Genomic DNA, 8,139 nt, shown 5'->3' on the forward strand with positions numbered 1-8,139 from the left:
CTTCCATTATGGAGTGAATAATTCATTCCCATTGTATACGTTTTAAATGTAATTTCAATAATAACATTAGTGTATCATAAGTATATCAACATGTTCAAAATTCATATCAACAATCATTTAAAATTCATTTCAAACATTATATTGATTTGAGAATAGTGTATAATTATTTATTAAAACATTTCAAGTATATCTATTTAGTGAATGAAATATAACATCTGTTCAAAATGTGATTTCAAACATTAGTGTATTGGTAGTTTATTCATCAATCATTCAAAATTCATTCAAAATATAACATTACGAGAGTTTCAATAGTACATCAAAACTCATTAAAAATTGATTATTTCACATATAACATTAGTATATTAACACTCGTTCTAAATATAATTTCAAGTATTACATTGGTGTATCAATAGTATATCAGTACTAATTTAAAATAAATTTCAAGTATAAACTACTATTGATACATTAATATTACACTTAAAATGAAATTTGAATAAATATTGACTGGGTGCATCAATTGACTTGTATATAAAATATAAAGAATATCAAATTTATTATTGATATATAACTGATATACAAAATATAAAGTATATAGAATATGCTATTGATATATGACTAATATATGTGACATAAAGTATATCAAATATATTCTTGATGTAAACCCTGAACCTTATTTTCCATACTTTAGTACATTTTAGTAGATATGAGTTAGTATTATGTTGTAGGGAATTAAAAGGCTTGGGAGAGTGAAGGAAGAAAATTCTAAGTATTGGAAGCTTTGTACTTGAATAGCTTGGTGGTAGGCAATGTAAGTAAAATTTTGACTAAGTGTTGGCCGTGAAAATGGTGGCCAAGCATCGAGTAAACACTAGGTGAGCATCAAGTAGAAGTCATGCATAATCGAGGAAAGAATCGTGCATCGAGCAAAGGTCATGCATGATCGAGGAAGGGATCGTGCATCGAGTAAAGGCTATGCATAGATCGAGGAAAGGCCATTGTGCATCGAGTAAGGGCCATCGTGCTGCGAGTAAGGGCCATGCATGAGCAAGGAGGTGCTCGGTTGCGCAAAAGGATGGGCGCAAGGCGCTGAACGCAGGGGCGTCGAGCATGCGTTGAGGCGTGTGACTGATGGCTATGCGAGGCCAAAGATCATGCGATGAGGCTGGAGCTATACGATGAGGCTGGCTCAAGAGTATAAGCGATGGCATGGCTGAGCAAGGGCGTGCATATGCTATCAAGGCAAGGAGTTTGTAAGTGCTAACCTAGTTGTTGTGTGCTGGCCCATAGAAAGCCATCCGGTGATGAGGGGCATGCGGTGATCAAGCTTTACGAGGTTATGAAACTAAGAAAGTTGATGCGATAGCAAGGCAATGCCTTTGGCAATAGGCATGCTGATGTGTTGGTCTTGGGGCGAGGCGTTAAACAAGGACATACGGCCAAGGTAGTGGGCGGTGGTGCAAGTGATGGTCTTGAGGCATGCGACCATGGGAGTGTGCGTTAGCAAGGTAAATGAGTTGCGATGGAAGTGTTGAAGACAAAAACCTTGTGTTGATGGTTAAGGATAAATGATCAGCTTAAACCACCGTTTAAATGGCCAGTTGTCGTGATTAGGCTCAATGAATCCAAGTAAAGATGGAGGTTGCAGTCTAATAATAAAAGTTAACATGTAGACTTTAGTATAAATAGAAGAGCTAACTTCAGGAGGATGGTTAGAGCAATCTACTCGTGCTAATGGAGTAATTCCAAAGCCATCTAAACCTTGAGTGAGTTTAGTTTTTGAGGAAGAGCCGCTAGAAGAAAAACCCAAGGGAATCGAGCTGGAGAATGAGGAATCTGCAGAGAGGTCGAGTTCTCAGTTAATTTGGGGCCAGTGTTGAAGATTTGAATATTCTTTTTATTGAGAAAAGCTCTGGAAAATGAGTTATTTAAGATGTAAGTTGAACATGGAATTCTTTGAACAAGCAGGCAGCTACTTGGGTTGAACAAGCAGGCAGCTCAGGGGCTGGCACGCACGCAAGAGGTGAGATTGTGCATTATGCTATGTGATGAGCTGTGTAGCAGGCAGTGAAGGCTTTGACGCATAAGGGGCAGTCTGTGCGCTGGCGTGTGGTTAAAGGGACGCCTAGAACAAGCAATTGGCACATGGTATGTGATGAGAGTGTTTGTGATTGCCGCATACAAGCTTGGCACCTAAAGGAAATTTCAAGTACCCAACGTATAGCAAGGGAGCATTGGAAGTGTTCACATCAATAGGAGCAACTTATAGTCTTGAGAAGATCAACCAAGGCTGTGAGTGACTCTAAATGCTTTATGAATATTGTATGCATAGCAATCTGTGTTCTAAATGAAAGACTAACCTTAGATTAGTCACCTTACAGTAAGTTATCAAGCCAACTCATTCCAATGCAAGCTAAGTAATAATGTTATGAAGCATGACTTATGTGATGCATGATAGCTCCTTAGCAAGTAATTACCTATCCTGATGACTAAGAACACACACTAATTATAAGCTATTATGTATATTTCAGTTATATGCTCCTAATGTTATGAGCATGCGTTAGAAGAGGAAGTTCTCATGAATGCTAGGTGTTATGACACTATGTTCTAGTAAGCCTTCTTATGAAAAGATTTCTTCATGATGTATGAACAACCCAATATTGTAGTACTAGGATAAGGTATCTGAGCTGTATTTTAGTTATGATCCTTGACGATAAGATCCAGTATAGCTCTATGTGCACATAGGACAAGTTCAAAGGCTAGGATAAAGGGTTGAGTAAAAGGGACTCTCCCTTAGACAAGGCTAGATAAAGGGTTGAGCAAAAAGGTCTCACCCTTAAAAGAAGAATAGTGCGAAGGGCTGAACAAAAGGGTCTCTCCCTCAAATTGTTATTAATAAAATAATTGTTATTTTATGTGCATTTGCTCAATCCTAAACTAAGATCTTAGATTATTTTATAGAACTTAACCATTTATGTGGAGACATACAAGTGAACCATGTTTGAGTGATAACCTAAAAGGTCTGTAGTAGATGGATAAGATTGGGTACTTTATCTTGGTGATGTTACAGATACAATCTACTTTGTAGTTGTTACAAGTGTTGTAAAGTGCTACAAATGATCTTATCCTAATCATTCATGTGGAGTCATGTGAGCAGGGTATCCTATACAAAGAATTTGTATAAGACCGGACCATGAAATGAATAGTTTCTCTTTATAACACTGTTGTTAGAAGATACTTGCATTTCACCAGGATAACCATAGGTGACTTAACCTGAATCTTGAGCGAGTTGTAAACTTCTGCCTATGAGGGTGGTTCTTTAATCTACATGGGTGAGAGTGACCAAATTCGCCGACTCAATATGCCTACCATTATAGAGATTCGTCTAATTGGGGGGCTGGGAACGCAACTGCACAAGAAGGCATTCACTCCTCCCCTATTGTTAAGGTAAGTAGAGAAATTGCTTCTTTAAAGACTGATTTCGAGGCTTGAACAATGTGGCGCCACACTCTGTCTTCAATTATAGTTGGACCATAACTAATTGTTTATTAGAAGGATCAGTGGGACTTAGAGAGTTAGATGTAACTACAGGGACAAAACGATATTTTTGGCCCAACTGTACTTACGAGCAATTTGTGAAGGGTCAACGCATTGTTGATTGGTTATATCTAATAGACACAAAAATATATCTTTAGTGCGAAGAGTATAGCTGCGATCTTTAGTGGAGTGATCAACAATTAATAAAAGTTGATTAATTTAATTAAGTAGTTCAATTAATTAATCAAGTATCGTTGGAGCTTCAATTTATAGGTCTATAAGGTCCCCTTGTTAGCTCAATTAGGGTTAATGAAAATTGGATTAATTTGAATTGTTCAAATTAATTAAAAGAAATTAATTATATAAGATATAATTAATATAATATATGTGATCATTATAATATAAAGTTATTATATGAAATATAATTAATATAATGTATTTGATACATTATAATATAAAGTCTTAATAAGAGAAATAAATATTTAAATATGATTCAAATATTAATTATATGAATGTGATTCATATAAAAACTATGGGTTAACGTTACTATGAATTCTGTCTTCTATAAAATGAAAATGGAAACTTGATCGCATTCAAGTGCTATTTTATTTTGTTATCTTTTAGATTGGATCTGGTGATTTGTTGTTTGATATTTTTTTTCCTTGGTGTTTTATAGCTTTTTGATCTTCTTGTTTTTTTTGTTATAGTTTTGATGGTGGATCAGTAGCTGGAGCTGATCTTGGATTTGCTGAATTGATGTCTAGAATAATGAAATCTTTTGTGGTAAACATGGTATTATTTTATATTCTTTACAATTATATATTACCTTTCATTTTCATATTTCTAATATATATTTGTGCTAAATTTGAAAATTTTGAATATGAAAGTACTGATCTCTCACATCCATCCATGTGTTTTTTATTTTTATTTTTATTTTTTTTATTATTTTATTTGGTAATTAGGTACAAATGGAAGTGATGAATGCTTTCACACTCACTTTCCCCTCATCTTCTAGAATCACTAAGGTTAGTATTTTCGAATTCCATTGGATCTAGTCCCCACAGTAATTTTCTATTCGAAATTGTTTAATTTGTAATGATTTAAGCCGAATTTTATTACCATTTTTTCTTTTTAGTGTTCTGTTTATGACCATACTGCTTGTTTTGTTACCATTTCTTTATTATGACCATTTCAGTGGTCATATTTTTAAAATTTTATTAGGAATTCAATGGTCATATTTTTGTGTCACTTATTTTATTTTTAAAATTTTATTAGGAATTCAATTTTTTTTATTTTTTTTTTTATTTTTAAGATAAGTGAAAACTATAATAAAAAAAGGAAATAAACATAAATTTTAAAAATAGAAACCACCAAATGAAATCGTTTTCTCATGGAACCTTAATTAGATTTAACATGTAACAACTTAATATCCTATTTGATAACTATGTGATTTTGAAATTGAGCTTATAAACACCACTTCCACCAAGTGGTTCATTTGTTTGGTTGTATTATACATATATATGTTGGGTGAAAAATTGAACCTCAAATCTCAAAGTTGATTGTACAAGTTTTATGGTAGTTGGGATATGTTCCTATGTTGGTTTATTTGTTTTGTTATCAGACTTACTTTTAATGCATGTTTTCAAAAATCAAGTCATGATTTTTTTTTTTTTTTTTAAAGAATATTTCTGTATTTGAAATTTGGCTAAAAGTTCAAAGGAAAAAGTTAATAGTTAAAGAAATTGTAAGAAAATAAATACAGTTTGAAAAAAACAAAAGTGAAAATGATCATCAACTTGAGCTAAAATAAATAGTTATAAAATAGAATGACGTCTATAAAAGTAGTTGAGTAAAAGTGTTTATTTTTAATCATGCTCGGTGTGAAGATAATTACATTGATCGAGTCGTAAATTATGCTTAACTAGGCTTAAAATTAGGCTATCTTTCCTTTATGTTTTTTTGTATGTAAATAGAGAAAGGAAAGAGACAAGAGAAGAAGTAATTAAGAAGGGTGGAATAGAGAAGTACAAGTTAGTGTATTGCAATGAACCAGCCTCCATCATTTTCACCAACAATGATATAAGAGCTGAAAATGGCGAGCCTTTGAAAGTTGTCATTTTAGATGGCACAACCAATGCCATTATCTGCACTGGCCTTCTCTCATCAGCCCAGCTTGAGTTCTTCCTTCTCGACGGCGATTACGGCGGCTCTACCGGCCAACAACAACATCATCCTTTGTCTCCAAGAGATGGCAAAAGGCCTTTATTGGTTGGAAATGATCTCAAGCTCAATTTGCAAAACGTTCTCTCTTTGTCCATCACTAGATTAGAGATGACAAAATTCTTCCCATGTTTGATGATCCAACAATTCCTCTAGCTGTCTCCCAATCTTTTAGAGTCATGGATCATCGCGGAGAAGGTAAGCTTTTATTTGGCTAACCCCATGTTATGATGTGGCTAACATTTTTGTCTTATTTACAAAAAATGTTAGAGAAACTCTATAGATTTTGACCATATATCTACCAGTAACTACATTGTGACAATCTCATTAAATAATTGTTTTTTTTATTGGAATGCATTGAATCTGTTATCTGACGCTTCAAACAATCTAAGTTATTGACGTATATGTCATCTTTATGTTATTCAAATTTTTGACCCGAAAAGTGCGCTATATAAATCTCTAATCCTAGAGGTACCTCTATTCTGTATCCTGAATAATTCTCTCTAAATAAAATTATTATCTCTCTATTCTATGGACAACAAACACACTGTTAGTGAACTATGTAAATTTATATGTTGATTCTTTATTGTTTACGTATTTTCCGTTTATCTCTTTATTTGTCGATTCTATAATGGTTTTTTGATGAATTTTCTTTTTGTTGTAAATAATAAGAGTGAACAAGAAGCATCATCCTCAAAGCAGAGAAGATGAATTATGGCGCTTGGAAGGGATTGGAAAAGATGGTGCATATCACAAAAACTTACCTTCCCATAACATCAAAACTGTGGGTGACTTCTTGAAGGCATCTTTGAAAAAGGTTAGCTTATACATTCAAAATCCTTTTATTTACCTTAACTTTATTTTTTTTTTTTAAAAAAAAAAGAAAAATGATTGTTTCAAACCAAATTTGTGTAGTTGCTTGGTATCAAAGTCCCAAAGAAAGCATGGCTGATGATGGTTGCTAATGCTAAGGAGTGTGTCAATCCTCCCGATTATGAACAAACCTCAAAGGCTAACTACACACTCTCTCTTTCAACTTTATTTCTTTATCTGCTGAAAGTGAGAGCTTTCAATTAAGCAGGTTTTGTTATATGGAAACAGGTAAATGAGTGGGCATATAAAGTTATGGGAGATGAATCACCTTTCAATCAAGGCCATGAAGATTATGAGCAAAAGAATAATTTAGGTTATGGTAGCTCTCAAATTCCAAAGATGGGCTTTATTGAAGATTTTGGATATGGGTAACTTGGTCATAGAGGTATTGCTATGGATTAATCTTCTTTCGTTTTTCATTTTTACAATAATACAACCTCTAATAACTCTTCGGGTTCAATATAACTTTATTTTTTTTTTTTGACCAAATTCCCACATTTGCAACATCATAATTAGACGGTCGTTCTTTTCTAAATTATGAAATCTTAAAATTTTCATTTTGGGTGTGGTACGTCCGTAAACTTTAGACAATGATGAGGGGCTCAAACACATATATTTCACATGTTTTAAAGTTTAGGAACCAAATAATTAAATATAAAGTTTGAAAGTTAATATAAATTACTTGAAAGGTAGATGTATATGTAGCCCAAAAATGATCGTTAAAGTGATATATATGATTTTAAATTGCAGGTTTCTCGCCATGGGTTAGTGTGGAAGCACTCACATCAACCATTATCAACGACTTTGGACAAAGTTAGCATCCTCAAAATGTATCCAGAAGGTTGGATGATCTGCAAGTAAATCTCTTTAACTCGTTAATGGCTTCTAAATGTAGACGAGTTGATGGTAAGCTCCTCCACTATGTCGCTAGTCTAAAGCATGTTGTCGGTTCACTCGTTGGTGCGTGAGCTTCCTTCGAGGCATTCGATGGACAGAGCCATGAGCCTGGTGCTCGGGGATTCCGGAGGTTGCCTGAATTCGGTCCATGGCCATCTTAGGAAGAAAGGAAGAAGAAGAGTTGGAGAAATTTAAAAAGGGAAGATAAAGAAAAAGTCAAATGATTTTGTTTTTAAAAAAACCATTTATTATGTTTATTTTATTTTAATTATAAATTTAAAGTGGTATTTAGAAAAAAAATCATAATAGTAATCAGATAACAATCTCAAACGGTTGACTATCAAATAGAAATTACATGAGATAGCAACTACAAAGTACTTAGTATCAAATAACAATTAGATAACAATCAAATAGAAATTGGTATCACTAAGAATCAATATCATATAGTAATCAGATAACAATCACATAACAATTGGTATTGTTAATAATCACCATCAAATAGTAATCGAACAACAATCAAATAAATATCAGTATCAGATAGTAATCAATCAAATAGCAATCATAATCATTGGCAATCAAATAACAACCAATATCAAATATTAATTTAACAAAAAT

The 8,139-nt window shown here is 33.3% G+C and overlaps 2 long non-coding RNA genes across 2 annotated transcripts; both read left to right on the forward strand.

Moving 5' to 3' along the window:
- Positions 1-5,485: 5,485 nt before the first annotated feature.
- Positions 5,486-6,788, forward strand: LOC120070545 (uncharacterized). The gene is made up of 3 exons (XR_005479979.2): positions 5,486-5,952; positions 6,427-6,571; positions 6,670-6,788. It is a non-coding gene; the product is annotated as an uncharacterized LOC120070545 (long non-coding RNA).
- Positions 6,789-6,855: 67 nt separating this feature from the next.
- LOC150038068 (uncharacterized) lies at positions 6,856-7,799 on the forward strand. Its single transcript, XR_016527965.1, has 2 exons — positions 6,856-7,012; positions 7,378-7,799. It is a non-coding gene; the product is annotated as an uncharacterized LOC150038068 (long non-coding RNA).
- Positions 7,800-8,139: the final 340 nt, after the last annotated feature.

This window comes from Benincasa hispida, chromosome 2 (genome assembly GCF_027475165.1).
Source record: "Benincasa hispida cultivar pf3 chromosome 2, pf3_genome.v1.1, whole genome shotgun sequence".
In the NCBI taxonomy this organism is placed as follows: domain Eukaryota; kingdom Viridiplantae; phylum Streptophyta; class Magnoliopsida; order Cucurbitales; family Cucurbitaceae; genus Benincasa; species Benincasa hispida.